Source organism: Trichechus manatus, unplaced genomic scaffold (assembly GCF_000243295.1).
Source record: "Trichechus manatus latirostris isolate Lorelei unplaced genomic scaffold, TriManLat1.0 scaffold00038, whole genome shotgun sequence".
Taxonomy (NCBI): Eukaryota; Metazoa; Chordata; class Mammalia; order Sirenia; family Trichechidae; genus Trichechus; species Trichechus manatus.
In genome coordinates, this window is record NW_004443974.1 from 820,599 (window position 1) to 838,025 (window position 17,427).

General features: G+C 42.3%; 1 pseudogene; it reads left to right on the forward strand.

The window, feature by feature from the left end:
• Positions 1-14,134: 14,134 nt before the first annotated feature.
• The window catches only part of LOC101350963 (protein FAN-like), a 4,715-nt pseudogene continuing 1,422 nt past the window's right edge, over positions 14,135-17,427 (forward strand).

A 17,427-nucleotide genomic window follows, 5' to 3' on the forward strand; every position in this document is an offset into this window, starting at 1 on the left:
GGCACTCAAAATACCACTGGTGAAGAGCTGCTTCCTCAAAGTAGAGTCAACCTTAATGATGTGGATGAAGTCAAGCTTTTGGGACCTTCATTTGATTATGTGGCAAGACTCAAAATGAGAATTAACAGCTGCAAACATTTATTAATAATCAGAACATGCAATATACAAAGTATGAATCTAAGAAAGTTGGAAGTCATCAAAAATGAAATGGAATGCATAAACATCAATATCCTAGGCATTAATGAGCTGAAATGGACTGGTATTGGCCATTTTGAATTGGACAATCATATGGTCTACCATGTCAGGACTGACAACTTGAGGAAGAATGTTGTTGCATTCATCATCAAAGAGAGCATTTCAAGATCTATCCTGAAGTACAAAGCTGTCAGTTATAGGATAATATCCACATGCCTACAAGGAACACAAGTTAATAAGGCTATTATTGAAAATTTATGCACCAACGACTAAGGCCAAAGATGAAGGAACTGAAGATTTTTACCAACTTCTGCAGTCTGAAATTGACTGAACAAGCAATCAGGATGCATTGATAATTACTGGTAATTGGAATGCAAAAGCTAGAAACAAAGAAGAAGGATCAGTAGTTGGAAAATATGGCCATGGTGATAGAAACGAAGCTGGAGATGGCATGATAGAAAATTTGCAAGACCAATGACTTCTTCATTGCAGATACCTTTTTTCACAAACATAAAGAGCAACTATACACAAAGACCTCGCCAGATGGGATACATAGGAATCAAATCGACTATACCTGTGGAGAGACAATGGAAAAGCTCAGTATCATCAGTCAGAACAAGGCCAGGGGCCAACTGTGGAACAGACCATCAATTGTTTGTATGCAAGTTCAAGTTGAAACTGAAGAAAATTAGAACAAGTCCACAAGAGCCAAAGTATGACCTTGAGTATATCCCACCTGAATTTAGAAACCATCTCAAGAACAGATTTGATGCATTGAACACTGATGACCAAAGACCAGATAAATTGTGGAATGACATCAAGGATTTCACACATGAACAAAGCAAGAGGTCATTAAAAAGACAGGAAAGAAAGAAAAGACCAAAATGGATGTCAGAAGAGACTCTGAAACTTGCTTTTGAAAGTCCAGTAGCTAAAGCAAAAAGAAGAAATGATGAAATAAAAGAGCTGAACAGAAGATTTCAAAGAGCAGCTCCAGAAGACAAAGTAAAATATTATAATGATATGCTTAAAGACCTGGAGATGGAAAACCAAAAGGGAAGAAGATGCTTGGAATTTCTCAAGCTGAAAGAACTGAAGAAAATATTCAAGCCTTGAGCTGCAATATTGAATGATTCTATGGGGAAAATATTAAACGCTGCAGGAAGCATCAAAAGAAGATGGGACTAATACACAGTTACTGTACCAAAAAGAATTGGTTGACATTCAACCATTTCAGGAAGTAGCATATGAGCAGGAACTGAAGGAAGAAGCCCAAGCTGCACTGAAGGCATTGGTGAAAAACAAGGCTCCAGAAATTGACGGAATATCAATTGAGATGTTTCAACAAATGGATGCAGCACAGGAAGTGCTCACTCATCTATGTCGAGAAATTTGGAAGATAACTACCTGGCCAAGTGACTGGAAGAGATCCATATTTATGCCTATTCCTAAGAAAAGTGAGCTAACCGAATGTGGAAATTATTGAACAATATCATTAATACCACACACAAGCAAAATTTTGCTGATGATCATTCAAAAGCAGCTGGGGCAATATATCGACAGGGAACTGTCAGAAATTCAAGCAGCATTCAGAAGAGGACCTGGAACCAGGGATATCATTGCTGTTGTCAGATGGATCCTGTCTGAAAGCAGAGAATACCAGAAACACAGTTTACCTGTGTTTTATTGACTATGCAAAGGCATTTGACTGTGTGGATCATAATAAATTATGGATAACATTTTGAAGAATGGGAATTCCAGAACACTTAACTGTGCTCATGAGGAACCCGTACACAGATCAAGAGGCGTCAACCAAACAGAACAAGGGATACTGTGTGGTTTAAAGTCAGGAAAAGTGTGCGTCAGAGTTGTATCCTTTCACCATACTTATTCAATCTGTATGCTGAGCAAATAGTCCGAGAAGCTGGACTATATGAAGAAGAAGGGGCATCAGGATTGGAGGAAGGAAGACTCATTAACAACCTACGTTATGCAGATGACACAACCTGGCTTGCTGAAAGTGAAGAGGACTTGAAGCACTTACCGGTAAAGATCAAAGACTACAGCCTTAACTATGGATTACACCTCAACATAAAGACAACAAAAATCCTTAAACTGGACCAATAAGCAACATCATCAAACAGAAAAGTTTGAAGTTGTCAAGGATTTCATTTTACTTGGATCTACAATCAACACCCATGGAAGCAGCAGTCAAGAAATCAAAACTTGCATTGCATTGGGCAAATCTGCTGCAAAAGACCTCGCTAAAGTGTTGAAAAGCAAAGACGTCGCTTTAAGGACTAAGGTACACCTGACCCAAGCCATGGTGTTTTCAATCGCCTCATATGCATGTGAAAGATGGACGATGAATAAAGAAGCCTGAAGAATTGAAGCCTTTTAACTGTGGTGTTGGTGAAGAATATTGAATATATCATGGACTGCCAAAAGAAAGAACAAATCTATCTTGGAAGAAGTACTAGAATGCTCCTTAGAAGTAAGGATAGCAAGACTATGTCTCATATAGTTTGGACATGTTATCAGGAGGGATCAGTCCCTGGAGAAGGACATAATGCTTGGTAAAGTAGAGGGTCATCGAAAAAGAGTAAGACCCTCAGTGAGATGGATTGACATAGTGGCTGCGACAATGGACTTAAGCATAACAATGATTATGAGGATGGAACAGGACAGGGCAGTGTTTCGTTCTGCTGTGCATAGGGTCGCTATGAGTCAGAACTGACTCGATGGCACATAACAACAACAGCTTAGCAATAACAACTACATTGATGAAGTTGTGTAACAATTACCCTTACCAAAAAAAAAACCAAAAAAACAAACCCGTTGCTGTCAAGGCAATTCCGACTCATAGGGACCCTATATCTTCAGCTGATGCCAATTTGCCCATCGCCATAAGCAAAAATTTACTACTTACCAGAGAAAGATTTCCCCTCTCCTTCCCCCTTCCATCACTGGTAACCACTAGTAACCATTGGTCTCTGTATAATTACCTATTTTTGTCATTTCATATAAGTGATCCCACACAATATTTATCCTTTTGTGACTGACTTATTTCACTCAGCCTAATGTCTTTGAACCAAAAAAAGAGGAAGACCTTCAACGAGATAGATTGACACAGTGGCTGCAACAACGGGCTGAAGCATAGCAACAGTTGTGAGGATGGCACAGGACTGGGTAGGGTTTCATTCTGTTGTACATAAGGTCGCTATGAGTCAGAACCAACTTGACGGCACCTAACAACAACGTCTTTGAGGTTCACCCATGTTCTAGCATGTATCAGGACTTAATGTTTCTTAAAGGCTGATTAGTATTCCATTGTATGAATTACCACATTTTATTTATCCATTCACCTGTTGATGGGCAGTTGGGTTGTTTCTAACTTCTTGCTATTGTGAATAGTGCTGCAATGAACATCGGTGTACATATGTCTCTTTGTGTCACTACTTTTAGGAACATAGGGTATGTACCTAGGAGTGAAATTGCTGGGTCATATTGTAGTTCGGTTTCTACTTTTTTTTAGGGAATCACCAGAATGTTTTCCACAACAGTTGTACCATTTTGCGTTCCCACTAGCAGTGCAGTGGATAAGGATTTCCATCTCCCCACATCATCCCCAACGTTTATTATTTTCTATTTTTTTGATCATTGCCATTTTAGTAAGGATTAGGTTATATTTCACTGTAGTTTTGATTTGCATCTCTCTAATGGCTAATGGGAGCCCTGGTGGTGCAGTGGTTATAACTTTCGGCTGCTAAGCAAAAGGTCGGCAGTTTGAACCCACCAGCTGCTCTGTGGGAGAAAGACGTGGCAGTCTGTTTCTGTAAAGATTTACAGCTTTGGAAACCCTATGGGATAGTTCTACTCTGTCCTATAGGATCTCTATGAGTCAGAATCTACTGGAAGGCTAATGACAATGAGCATCTTTCATATGTTTGTTAACCACTTAAATATCCTCTTTGGCAAAGTATCTGTTCATGTCCTTTGCCCATGTTTTGACTGGGTTACTGCATTTTTAATTAAATAATGCATACCTTCTATGTTTGTTTGCCAGCCAAGGCTTCCCCCCTCGAGGTATTTTTGTTAAGTGCTGCTATGACAATTTTTTTACAAGTTTCTGTAAAAACAATTAGCATATTGTGCTTACAAAAATACCTCATGGAGGGAGGGCATGGTTGGCAAACAAATGTGGAAGGTGTGAGTTACTTGCATAAAATACAGTATTTGTCTTTTTTGTTGTTAAATTGTTGAAGTTTTATATAAATTGTGAATATTTGGTCCTTATCGGATATATCATTCCCAAAGATTTTTTCCCAGTCTGTAGGTTGTCTTTTTACTATTTCAATAAAATCTTTTGATGAACATAAGTGTTTAACTTTTATGAGTTCCCAGTTAACTATTTTGTCTTCTGCTGCTTATGCATTTGTTGTTGTACTTGATAATCTATCATTTAAAAAAATTAGCTCCCATGGTTTTGCCCCTATGTTTTCTTCCAAGAACTTAATGGTTTTAGCTTTAACATTTATTTAGGTCCTTGACCCATTTTGAATTAGCTTTTGTGTATGCTACAAGGCATGGATCCTGTTTCATTTTTTGATATGTGTAAATCAATTTTGCCAGCACCATTAGCTAAAGAGACAAGTCTTCTTTCCCCCATTGAGTGGACTTAGCACCCTTGTTGAAAATTAGTTGTCCATGGATGTATGGATTTATTTGTGGGCTCTCAATTCAATTCCTTTGGTCTATGTGCCTATCAATGAACCAGTTCTAGGCTGTTTTAATTACGGTAGCTATATAGTATGTTTTGAAATCAGGAAGTGTTTAGCCTCCTACTTTGTTCTTCTTCAAAATTGCTTTGGCTATTCGGAGCCTCTTCCCTTTCCAAGGTTAAGGATTAATTTTTTCAGTTCTTTAAAGAATGCTGTTGGAATTGTGATTGGGATTGCTGTAAATCTGCAGATCGCTTTGAGTAATATTGGCATTTTCACAAAGTTAAGTCTTCCAGCCATGAGCAGGGAATTTCTTTACATTTATTTAGGGCTATTTTAGTTTCTTGCAGCAATGTTTTATAATTTTCATTGTATAAGCCCTTTACATCCCTGATTAGGTTTATTCCTAAGTATTTAATTTTTTAGGTGCTATTGTAAATGATATTGTTTTCTTGATTTCTATTTCAGATTTTTTCTTGTTGGTGCTGTTAACCGCAAGATCAGCAGTTTGAACCCACCAGCTGCTCAGTGGGAGAAAGAAGAGGCAGTCTGCTTCTGGAAAAAATTACAGTCTTGGAAATCCTATGGGGCAGTTCTACTCTGTCCTATGGGTTACCATGAGTCAACTCAACCTCAGCGTGTCAGGTGCATCACCAATCCAAGGTGGGGTGCAGACACAACACAGATCTGGAGCAGGCATGGCCACAGTCCTGATGCTTTCAGCATTGGGGCCCGCATGTGTGCCTGTGGGGTTGGGTTTGGGTGGGCATCTCCGTGGCATGGGGCAGGCGGTGTGCCTGTGCATTGGGCCAGGGTGGGTGCGTTCACAGCATTGGGTTATGGTGGGACATGCCTCAGAGTGGTCTAAGCTGGGCACAAGTCTCCGGGGATTTCACTTTGTTGTGCTCTTTCAGGGTAGGAGAGTACAAACTCACGATGTTGCACTTTCTCTGCACCCTTCCCCAATGGCACTAGGTCCAGCCTTCAAGCTCCCTGTCTGGGATTTCCTGCAGTTCAGTCCACACTCCCTTGGGGTTTCCCAGGCTCAACTCTATGCTACGCCTGAGCGCCATTCTCTTCCAGGCCTGCCCAGTCCCAGCATGTACCCCACTCACTGTGCCACTCTGTTCCAGGACTATTTGCTCAATCTCTCTGTCTTTGTCTGTGTTCTCCAAGTTGCTCCCTCCTTGTGTTTTCTGCTCTGCTGTGCCCTCCACCTCTGTCCCAAGATGGCCATGTTGAGCTGGGCTGGCAAGGTGAGTGGAGATGGTCTGCTAATCTCTGTTTCCCAATGTGTGTATTCTATCTTCCTCTTGATTCAGCATTCCCTTTGGCTCTCCGGCTCTCTCGGCTGCATCAATTCTTAATTGTTTTCTTCCAAACTTGCTGCTGAGGGATGTGAGGGTGGGATCAGCTATGACACCATCTTGCCCCTCTTCCTGGGTTTGATTTTTCTAATGAATTCCTCTCAAGTTAGGTACCCCCATTCTTTCCTTGGATGATTGATAATGTAAACCTAAATGCAGTATTACACGTTTGACCTGGTAATTGTCACTCTGGTGGCTTCAGATCAGTGCCTACCCATTACAACCATTTAAAATCCTGATTTCCCCCTGTGTGTTACCTAATCTCCACTCTTACTTTCAGGCTCATCTCAAATGCCTCCTTCTCTGTCCTACTCCAACTGAATTCAGTTGCTTTTTACCTTGAATAGCCACAGAAAATTGATTGAATCTATATTATAGCTGTTTCCTCACCCACGTTACTTCTGAACCAGTCACTTCCCTACCCAATGGTCAACTCTTTAAGGATCGGCAGTGTGTCTTGTCTGCCTTAATAGCCTCTCAGCACTCACCACAGGTATGTTTGGTATATTTTATTAGATCTGTTCATCATCAGTCCCTCCCAACTATATGTCTTTCACATAATTGGAAAGCCTGTTGCTTAAATCATAGATGCAGATGCTAACAAAGAAGGAGCCAGGGACTGAGCCCAGTGCAGCAGTGGAGCACAGCCTCCACTGGACAGTAATCCAGTCATCACTCCACAGTGGCTCATTCAACTCACTGGAACTCTACCTAGTCACCCACCTACTGGCACATATTTCTCTATCTTTTCCCCAAAGGTATAATAATAATAGTGTTGTTGCTGTTGATTGCTATTGAGTCAGTTCCGATTCATGGCTACCTTATGCACAACAGAATGAAATGTTGCCCAGTCCTGCACCATCTACATGATCATTGATATGTTTGAGTCCATTGTTGCAGCTATTGTATCAATCCATTTCATGGAGATTTCCCCTCTTTTTTGCTGACCCTCTATCAAACAGGATGTCCTTTTCTAGCAGTTGGTCTTTCCTGATGACGTGTCCAAAGTAAGTAAGCCAAAGTTTTGCCATCCTCTCTTCTAAGGAACATTCTGGTGGTATTTCTTCTAAGACAAATAATAATAATAGCAACCAGTTGTTGAGCACTGTATCCCAGGAGCTGAGGGTGGGGGCTTTGCGCCATGGTACTCTCTAGTCAGTGATTATTCATCTTCCAGTAATGAGCACTGAGTGCATCAGGAACTGCATTAGGAGCTGAGGATGCAGTGGTAATCTACACAGACACGGGTGCCTGATCCCAGCCACCTGATGAGCTCAGGGTTTTCTCTTTTCTTACACGTGAGTAATGGAGGCTCAGAGTACATGACCTGCCCAGGGCCACAAATCCTGGGTAGCGGAGCCCGGTTGGGTACACTTGCCCTGACACTCTCTGCTGCACTCGGCATGATGGTCCTAGGGAGTCTGACATTGTTCGGTCTTGATGGCCACCTACTTCCACAGGAGAAGGTCAGCTGGATGCATCCACTGGGGCATACCCTTTTCCTGTAGCCACAGCCTCCTACATACACCAGTAAATGTTTTATTTCATATTTGTGGACTCGTCTGTCTCCTCACCCACCCAAAGATTCCACGAGCCCTCAGGGTCTCTTGTTCACTTCTCTCTCCCTGGGCCCCTCATGGCCTGAAGCAGAGCTAGTGTTTAGTGGAGCGTCTTATCTTCGCTGGTGCCTGTCCTACTAAGATGACATTGCAACATAAACCAAATAGTAAAAACAATTGCTCCTACAACCTTTCAAAACTTTTTGAATGGGATTTTTCTAGAAAGATTTTCGGGCAGCTATATCACATTCTTCTAAACATGGAAAAACTTTCAAACAGAAAAAAGTTTTAATATCTACATAGTGATAAAGTGATTCTACGGTGATTACTGTGGAAGATTTTTCCTGATTTTTTTTCATTTTCAATTTATTTACTTAGAACCTGTTGTTATTATTGTTGTTAGCTGCTATCGAGTTGGCTCTGACTCATGGCGACCACACGTAACACAGAACAAAACATTGCCCAGTCCTGTGCCATTGGTATGCTCAAGTCCATTGTTACAACTAATTGTGTCAATCCATCTCATTGAAGGTTTCCCTTGCTTTCACTGACTCTCCACTTTACCAAACATGATATCCTTCTTCAGTGGTCGGTCCCACCTGATGACACATCCAAAGTAATAGAGTTGAAGACTTGGACAATATCTTGTGATCCATAAGGTTTGCACTGGCTAATTTTTGGAAGTAGATCACCAGGCCTTTCTTCCTAGTCTGTCTTAGTCTGGAAGTTTCACTGAAACCGGTCCACCATGGGTGACCCTTCTGATATTTGAAATACTGATGGTATAGCTTCCAGAATTATGAGAACATGCAAGCAACCACAGTATGACAAACTGACAGAGGGTGGTGGATTTAGAAGCTACTACATGAATAATTTGCCTAGATTCTATAGGACGTGATAAAGGTATAAAGGATATTTTGGAAATCCAGTAGAACTAGAAAATGTCTGTATCATCGTAATCAGCCTACTTAATTATCACTATAAAATATTAGTGGTAAATATATCAAAGACACAGGAAATGGATGATAATACAATATAAATCTTGTCTGTGCCTTTTAAGACAACTACCAAGGTTACTTTGCTTGGCCAAAATTTTCACTGACTCTCTTGGAAGTCGCTATTACACTACTATCACACCACCACACAGGCAAGTTTGGAGCCTCCTCTTCTGACCTCCCCTCACTTCACCCTCCACCCCACACAAGAATGCCTTGATGAGTCTCAGTATGGAAGTGGAGGGAGACTTTAATTAATAGAGAGTAACATATCTAAGGAGAGGGATTCTCCACAATGCTAAAAGCCTAATCATTTAATGATGTTACTTTTCTATTGGTGCCTGAGAAGGCTGAGGCGGTGGTGCTGATTTCTGGTGCTGCACTCCAGCCCGGAACCTTAATGGACATCTACGTGTCCCTGTCCTGTCCCCCAGGATACAGACTCAGCTCTGCTACTGAGCACACCCTCAGCAGTACTCTCAACTCCCTCAGTCACTAAGCAATTAAACCAACTCACAGCTCACACGTAGACCTCTCAAAAGTCTCTCATTCGAAAAGGAGGGAGAATCTCACTCCTTTGTTGTGACATTTCATATTTACTTTATCTTTTTTACCTCTTCTCTCTTAGGAAAACGAAGGATGGAGAAAATCCTCTCCCTGCTGAAAGCCTCCTCCAAACCCATCAGTACTTTGGTTTAATATTTTTATAGCACTTCCATTAGTATCAATGGAATACCAACAAATGCCACCAAAATAATTCAAAGTCCCTGTCTTAGGCTGGGTTCTCTAGAGAAGCAAAACCAGTAAAGCATGTAAATATACACAGAATTATATCAAGGAAATGGCTCACTCAGTTGTAGAGGCTGGAACGTCCCAAGTCCATGGGTCAGGATAGAGGCTTCTTCAGATTCATGTAACCCCAGTGGCTGGTGAACCCAAGATTGGCAGGTCAGAGAGCAGGGCTCTTGCTCACAGGCTGCAAAGAGCACCCAACCCCAAGATCGGCAGGCAGGATCACAGGTAAGCTGTTAGTTCAAGTCCCAAGAACCAGAGGTCAGATGAACAGGAGCCAGCTGCAGGATCCAGAGGGAACAAAAGCCCACGAACCTTCCCAGGATGTCCACTTACATTTGATGCAGGCCACAAGCCCAAGGAAACTGCCTTTCAACTGATTGGCTACTCACAGCAGATCCCATCATGGAGCTGATCAGATAATATCAAATCTCATCATGGAAGTGATCACAACATCATATGACTGCCAAACCACTGAGAATCATGGCCCAGCCAAGTTGATACACAGCCTTAACCATCACAGTCCCATAGGTATATGTGGGCATGGCAGAGGTAACGCTACTTACTTGTTTACCGAACCCACTGTACTTTTCTCTTTGGCAGATAGGAAGACAACATTTCCCAGCCTCTGATGTGGGCCATGTGACTGTGCTCTGGCCAATAGAGGGAGGGCAAAAGCAAGACACCTGCTGCAGCTCTGCTTTCAGCTTCCCTGTGTGACCCTCCATGTGCCTGCTTGCCTCCAGCCTGCTGCCGGGTGCGGAGGGGCCAGTGGAGGACTCTGAGGCCCAGACCACTGGATCCCAACTGAAGGTGATTTTGCCCCCAGGGGACATTTAACAATGTCAGGGGACATTTTTGGCTGCCACAACTGGGCAGAGTGCTGCTGGCATCTAGTCAGTGGAGGCCAGGCATGCTGCTAAACATCCTAAACTCCACATGGAAGCCCCTGCCACAGAGTTTGTTTTGTTTGTTTTGTATGACTCATCACAGCCAATAAACAAGAGGCCGAGGTGGGAGATTGGCAAGGTGCCTTTATTTTGTTGTACAAGGAAAGGAATAGTAGGGGCTACTGCCTCCAAGACTGCTGGCAGGCAGCTTGGGGAGGCAGGCTTTTACAGAGAGTAGACAAGGAAATGTAAATTTATTATGAATATTCAGGATCAACCTTTGAGCAGGCATCTAGAGCTTAGGGATAGCTATGCATTTTCTTTAGACAAGGATAAGAGGTCGATTTTCCTTCATTAGCATGTTAAGTCTCTACCCAGAGGCTGGGTGCTTATATGTACTTTGCACAAAATGAGCTAATAGGTCACTTATGGTGCTAAACCTGCTAAAACCAGCATGCGTAAGAGCACCTCTCGGTGATGCCTGAGGAAAGGGCAGCCTAGCTGAGGTGAAAGAAACAAATGCAAGGAGTCAGGCAAAGGGTCTGGAGAGCCCATGTGCAGGGAGCAGGCACTGGGGAAAGCCCACACTCTCAGACTTCAATACCTCTTACTTCCTACAACCTGTCTCTAACCTAAGCCATCCCAGGCTTTCAACCTTTTGGCCTGACTTTCTAAATCTTTGACCATCCTCTAGACCAAAGATCTCCACATCATTTTTATCTTAATTATTTATCAGACCAATATATTTATTCATTTTAAAGTATGCACATGTACCATTATATTATTACACTCTGTGTGTAAAATCATACCTTAAAATTTAATTTTCAAAAGGATAAGATGGAAAACTCACAAAATGTGGAAAATGTAGCATCTTCTTTCCACCTCTCAGTCTATCCTCTTCCATACTCCTGGGGTGCACCACCAGGGCAAACGCAAGGCTAGTGCACGTCACTGTGTCCCAGTGTACAGTACATTGACTGACACCTGGCATGTCTTCAACATTGAATGAATGGATGAATGAATCCACTTCATTACTTATGGTTACAATAGCATTGAATGCAAAAGAAGTTAGTAGAGGACGTCTAATCTCTCCTCATGAAAGAAACTCCAGTAGCAATAAAATCTTAGAATCATTCATATAGAAGTTACAATTTGCTTTATTCAGGAAAATGAAGAACCATAAGGGCCATCAATGAAGTCAGTGAGAAGCAGTATGACAATATGAGAAAGCTAACAAGTGGAACACCTGATTCAGTTTTCTTGAGTTTCTGGCACAAATTGAAAATGAAAATTACCGCCATGTGTTTCGATTCATTGTCTGTCACTAAAAAATAATACACTGCATCAGAAAAGAGAATGCTAAATGAAGGGGTAAAGGAGCTGCTCTGCTCCTTTCTTTGGTTGGGATGCAGAGCCTAGCTCTCTTTCCAGCATAGCACTGTGCTCCCTGCTCCAGGACAGTATCTCCCCAGGGCACATCAGGAAGGGGCCTGCATAGTCAGGGGAGAGTGTAGCAGAGAGAAGAATAAAATGTATTACAGATTATGATTTGTTCAGGCTTTGTACCTAGTAACTCCTGGAAGCCACCTATTTTCTGGCTAGAAGAGTGGACTTCTTGAAGTTGGGACAAAATAGAACAAAGATAAAGAAGGTCAGCTGGACCTCTCAAACACTGGAAAGTTCTTTGCTGTCCACTAAGTACCACTACTCCCTGTATGGTCAGTTGCCACTGAGTCAATTCCAACTCATGGCAACCCTATATGTGTCAGAGTAGAATACTGTGCCATAGGGTTTTCAATGGCTGGTGTTTCTGAAATAGATCACCAAGGCTTTCTTCCAAGGTGCCTCTTAGCAGACTCAAAACACCAGCCTTTCGGTTAGCAGCCAAGCACGTTCACCGTTTTCCCATCCCAGGATTCCAGTCCCTATATAATGTCTGAATTTCAAAGAGAGAAAAAAGTTCCCCAAATAGGAAGCTTTTCTACAAATTCTGATGCATTTTGAGATGACAAGAACTTTAACACAGGTGCCACAATGAATTCAGGTAGCCAAAGTACAGAGCTCAAGCCTGATTCTGAGGCCCTGGAGCGAGAACCCTACTGTGTCCTCGCCTCGGTGCCATGAAGAGAGGTGCTGTAAGACAAGCAAGAAGGGACAGTCTTGGGAGGAAGCAAGTTGCATTTGTTTCATTCTTCTTGTATGGTGAGCAGAACTCTTTCTTAAGGTGTGAGACACACTTGTTTTCATATCCTGTGAGTTTGTTAAAGAAAGTCACGCTGAATGAGTGGTACCAGGCTGCATGGGATTCCAGGAGGAAAGAAGACACAGCCATTACATTGAGACCAGTAGGGTTACCAGCAACAGCTCCTGGAGAGAGAGCAGCCTAAGCTCTGGCAGATGGTGTAGTGAAGTTAAACTGTATGAACTAAGTATCACCCTAACACCAAGGACAGGGCTTCCTGGGAAATGCATAACCCAAGACTTGCTTTGAAATATCTCCAATAAGAAGTTTCACAATCTTTGAGGAAGCCAGGACCAGGGGATGCACATGGGAAAGCTGGCTGAGGCGGGCTCGGTGCCGGGAGCTCAAGGGATGGGCCAAACGGACAGCTGACTAAGTTGCTCAGCAGGTTTAAGCTCTCAGCAGGTTCCTATCCCATGGAACACCCTGAGAAATTTTCTTATGCTGTTGATAGGATGGGAACCTGGCACAGCCCTGGTTTCCTAAATCCATTCTGTGCAATGACATTTATTGGGGTTCTTTTCTGATTACTTGTAATGCATACAAGTAACACACATTTAATAAGGTTAAAAAATGAGAAATACATATAGACAGGAACACAACAAAAATTCTGAAGTCCATTCTTTGATGTTTAGACCATTTTACTTTCTGTATAACTCTTTTATTTTTATTGAAAAGTAGGAGGAAAGGGGCTGAAGACCTACAACTTCTTAAGAGTTTTTAATGTAACCAAATCAAGAGGTCAGATTTGAATAAATGGGCCTCAACCAAAGAACCGGGGGCCTGAAAGAAAGCAGGCAGAGGGGCTAATTAGAAATTGATGCCACTTAGATTTCCCTATTTCCTTATAGTTTGCATTTTCAGGATCGTCTTTAAGAGGAAGAAGTTTAAGTTGGTTGAATTGTGCCATCCAGCCAATTCTGACTCATAGAGAACCCTATAGGACAGAGCAGAACTGCCCCATGGGGTTTCCTAGACTGTAGTAAATCTTTACAGAAGCAGATCACTAGGTCTTTTCTCCCACTGAGCCACTGGTGGGTTCCAACTGCTGAACTTTCCATTAGCAACTGAGAGCTTTACCATCACACCACCAGGGCTCCTGGTCAGTTGAACAGTGATCCACGGCACATATGGAGAGGAGTGAGCTTGAAGGGACAGAGAGGACAGCCCGTAGACAAGTGCAGTCTCGGGGCCATTTGGAGCTTCATGACTTTTCTCTTCCCAAAGTTCCTCAGTCTTCTTTATCAACTGACCAATTAAAACTGAAATCATCAAACGTCTCATTGAATCATTCTACAATAGTCAATGAGCACCTACTGTTCGCCTGGCACAGTGCTCAATGACTATTGTGGAATGATTAAATGGGCACTAGGATGAGAGGTGAGGAATAAATAGCTGGTCCTCCCTAATGGATACACTCTTTGTGTGAAACCGAAGCCAAGGATGCAGCGGCTAATTTCCTGTAGGAAGGAAAGTAGACATACCCAAGTCCACACACAATACCTCTGACTGCCACCCAGAGGCCCCAGAATGTTTGCATTTACAAAACACCTTTATGCTTTCAAAAAAATGTATGAATAGTCTGTGAAATAAAAGTGAATGGATTTGGATTTGAATCCACGATATTCATCCTTGGAGCTAGGCTAAGACAAGAAGAGATGCAAGATTTTGTGGTCATGTTAATATTGAATTTCCAGTGAGACTGGCCAACTAGGTACAACTTTATTTATGGAGTAACAGTAAAATGGATGCAGAAGAGTAGACACAGAAAAATACATGATCTTTCCCACTGAGCTCATAACCAAAATCAATTTAAAGCAAGAGCAGACAGCATACCACAGATCAAAGAGGTGATCCCTACCAACACAAAATGGAAATATTAACATTAAAGTTATTACAGTGAAACCTGTGAGAGCCGGAACGTGACGGGACTGCCTTGTTTTTCCAGGGTGCAGTCTTGCCACTTTTCTATCTCTCATTTTAGTAGGAAACAATTTAGTTTTTATTCTGACAGATTTCTGCCTTACACAGGTTCAGGCTTTCGCAGGTTTTACTGTAATAAACGTTAGGTAATTGTAAGTCACATTTTAGTGTCATCCTAAGCCTTTTGGAGGAAACAAAAATAGGTTTAACTTCTTTTAAAAAGTTAATCAACTGTAGTTATTTCTGCCAAGATTCGCATAATAACAAAATCATACCAAATCTTGAATTAAGTATTCTAGAAATTTTCCAGAAGTTGTAGTCTAGGTTTCTAAGTTTCACACTGAAAACTAAACAGTTAAATTTTAAGTTAAAAATAAATTTCTACCATCATCACTATTATGACATTCTACTTTACGCTAATAGTTGCTTTAAAAACTTATTTTTAAACCTTACAGCTATCTCTAAAATACGGATTTTCACAATGCTCTTAAAGCTTTTATTTGTTCGTTTAACAAGAGACTGAATATGATACAAATTGAAAATGCTCAGCTTTGAAATCTCCCAGTCTTTTTTATAGCTGATGCATGCTGGAAAAATGAAATTAGATGACTATTAAAAATGGATAGCAGATACAACGCTGAGCGTGGCGAGGACGCCGGGCCGCAGGCGCAGAGTTGGTCTCTCTGCCGCCAGGGAACCCACCCGGGAGCCACGCCTGCAGCCGCCCTCCCGTCGCCCGCAGCCGCCGCCACGCCAAGACCTCATTGGCCTCTCGCCAGGTCCGCCTCCCTGGCTCCCTGGGCCGGCGCCCTCCGCTGGCGGGGACGGTGCCTGAACTCATGCTCCCTGCGTCCGTAAGTTCTCGCTGTCCCGCCGTGGCGTTTATCCGGAAGCAGCAGTAGGAACTGCAGCTGCAGCTCTACTCCAAGGAGAGGTTTTACTCGCTGCTGCTGAATTTGGAGGAGTACTGCTTTGAATAGCATACAGCTAATCATATTCAGAACAAAGGCAGTTCGAATGAAAAGAAAATCAGAGGTTCCTTAAAAATATGCTCCAAGTCAGTGATTTTTTAACCAGATGCAATATCCCAGCCCATTATTAAGATTCCTTTGAGAGATTGTATACAAATAGGAAAGCACGGAGAAAATGGAGCCAATAAACGCTTTGCAAAGGCAAAATCTGGGAGAATTTCATTCATTTTCAGTCAGGTACATTTCATTAAACGACATAACATTGTTGCACCATATAAAATAGAAAGGGGAAAATGGAGTATGTCTTTGAATTGGATGTTTCAGGAAAAAGTGGAAGATGTTGCGGAGACCTTGCTTCAGCTCCACACAGCGTCCTGCCTTGACAGACTGCGGGATCAAATCGCCAAGACGGCTGCTATTCTGCAGTCATGTTTGGCTAGGACGTCGTTTGAGAAAACCAGATGCCAAAGTGTTTCTGAAAAGCTGCACAAGGAATGTAAAACAGAAGTAGTGACACCTGTGGTGACCAGCCCTGTGCACGTGTGCATCACGGACACAAACCTGTATTTCCAGCCTCTCAATGGGCACCCAAAATTTGTGGTCCAGAAAACACTCTGGGCGGGATATCTGCCATATTTACAAAAGGAGGCATGGCCTTATGCCTTTGGGCTTGGAAGTATTTTGCAGAGAAAATGATCTGTTTCGACAACTATTTAAAGTTCTATGGACCTCAAGACAGCGATGACCTCTATTATTGTATTGTCACATATCTAGAGCACCATGTGGCCAAGCACACTGCAGAGAGCTACATGCTACAGCAGCTAACTACTCCACCTCAACAACCTGGCAGACAGGAGCCGCAACAACCGCCCCCAGGACCCTGAGTTTCCAAAGATAATAAATAACTGTTACAGTTCTGCACCAGACTTGTCAAATCCAGGAACCTTCTGGGATCTTAGTAAGCCAGTCAGGGCCCTAAATAAGGAATGGCTGGAGAGGCTGCTGACATGCTACAGGAAACGCCAGAGCCAAAATTCATGTATGGAAGTCACTTCTCTTCTCCAGGTTATGTGGTGTTTTATCTTGTTAGGATTGCACCAGAGTATATGCTGTGTTTACAGAATGGAAGATTTGATAATGCAGACAGAATGTTCAACAGTATTGCAGAAACTTGGAAAAACTGGACAGTGTCACAGATTTTTAAGAGTTGATTCCTGAATTCTGTGGTGATGATGTCAGCATTTTAGTCAATAGCTTGAAATTGGATTTGGGAAAGAGACAAGGAGGGAAAATGGTTGATGGTGTAGAGCTTCCCCCTTGGCCATCAAGTCCTGAGGAATTTCTCCAGAAGAGCAAAGATGTGTTGGAAAGCAATTACATGCCAGAGCATCTTCATGGGTGGATTGATCTAATATTTGGCTACAAGCAAAAAAGGAGTGATGCTGTTGGGGTCCATAATGTGTTTCATCCCCTGAGCTATGAAGGAGGCGTAGACTTGAACAGCATCAAGAATCCTGATGAGAAACTAGCCATGCTGACCCAAATCTTGGAATTTAGGCAGACACTGAAGCAGCTGCTTGTGACCCACAAGGATCGCCACAAGTTTAAAAGTTTTTCCCAATCTAACAACACTGAAAAGAGAAATTGACAGTACCACAATAATAGTAGCAGACTTCAACCAACCACTCTCAGTAAAAGACAGAACAACTAAAAAGAAACTCAGCAAAGATACCGAAGACCTAAAAGGCACAATCAGCCAACTTGACCTCATA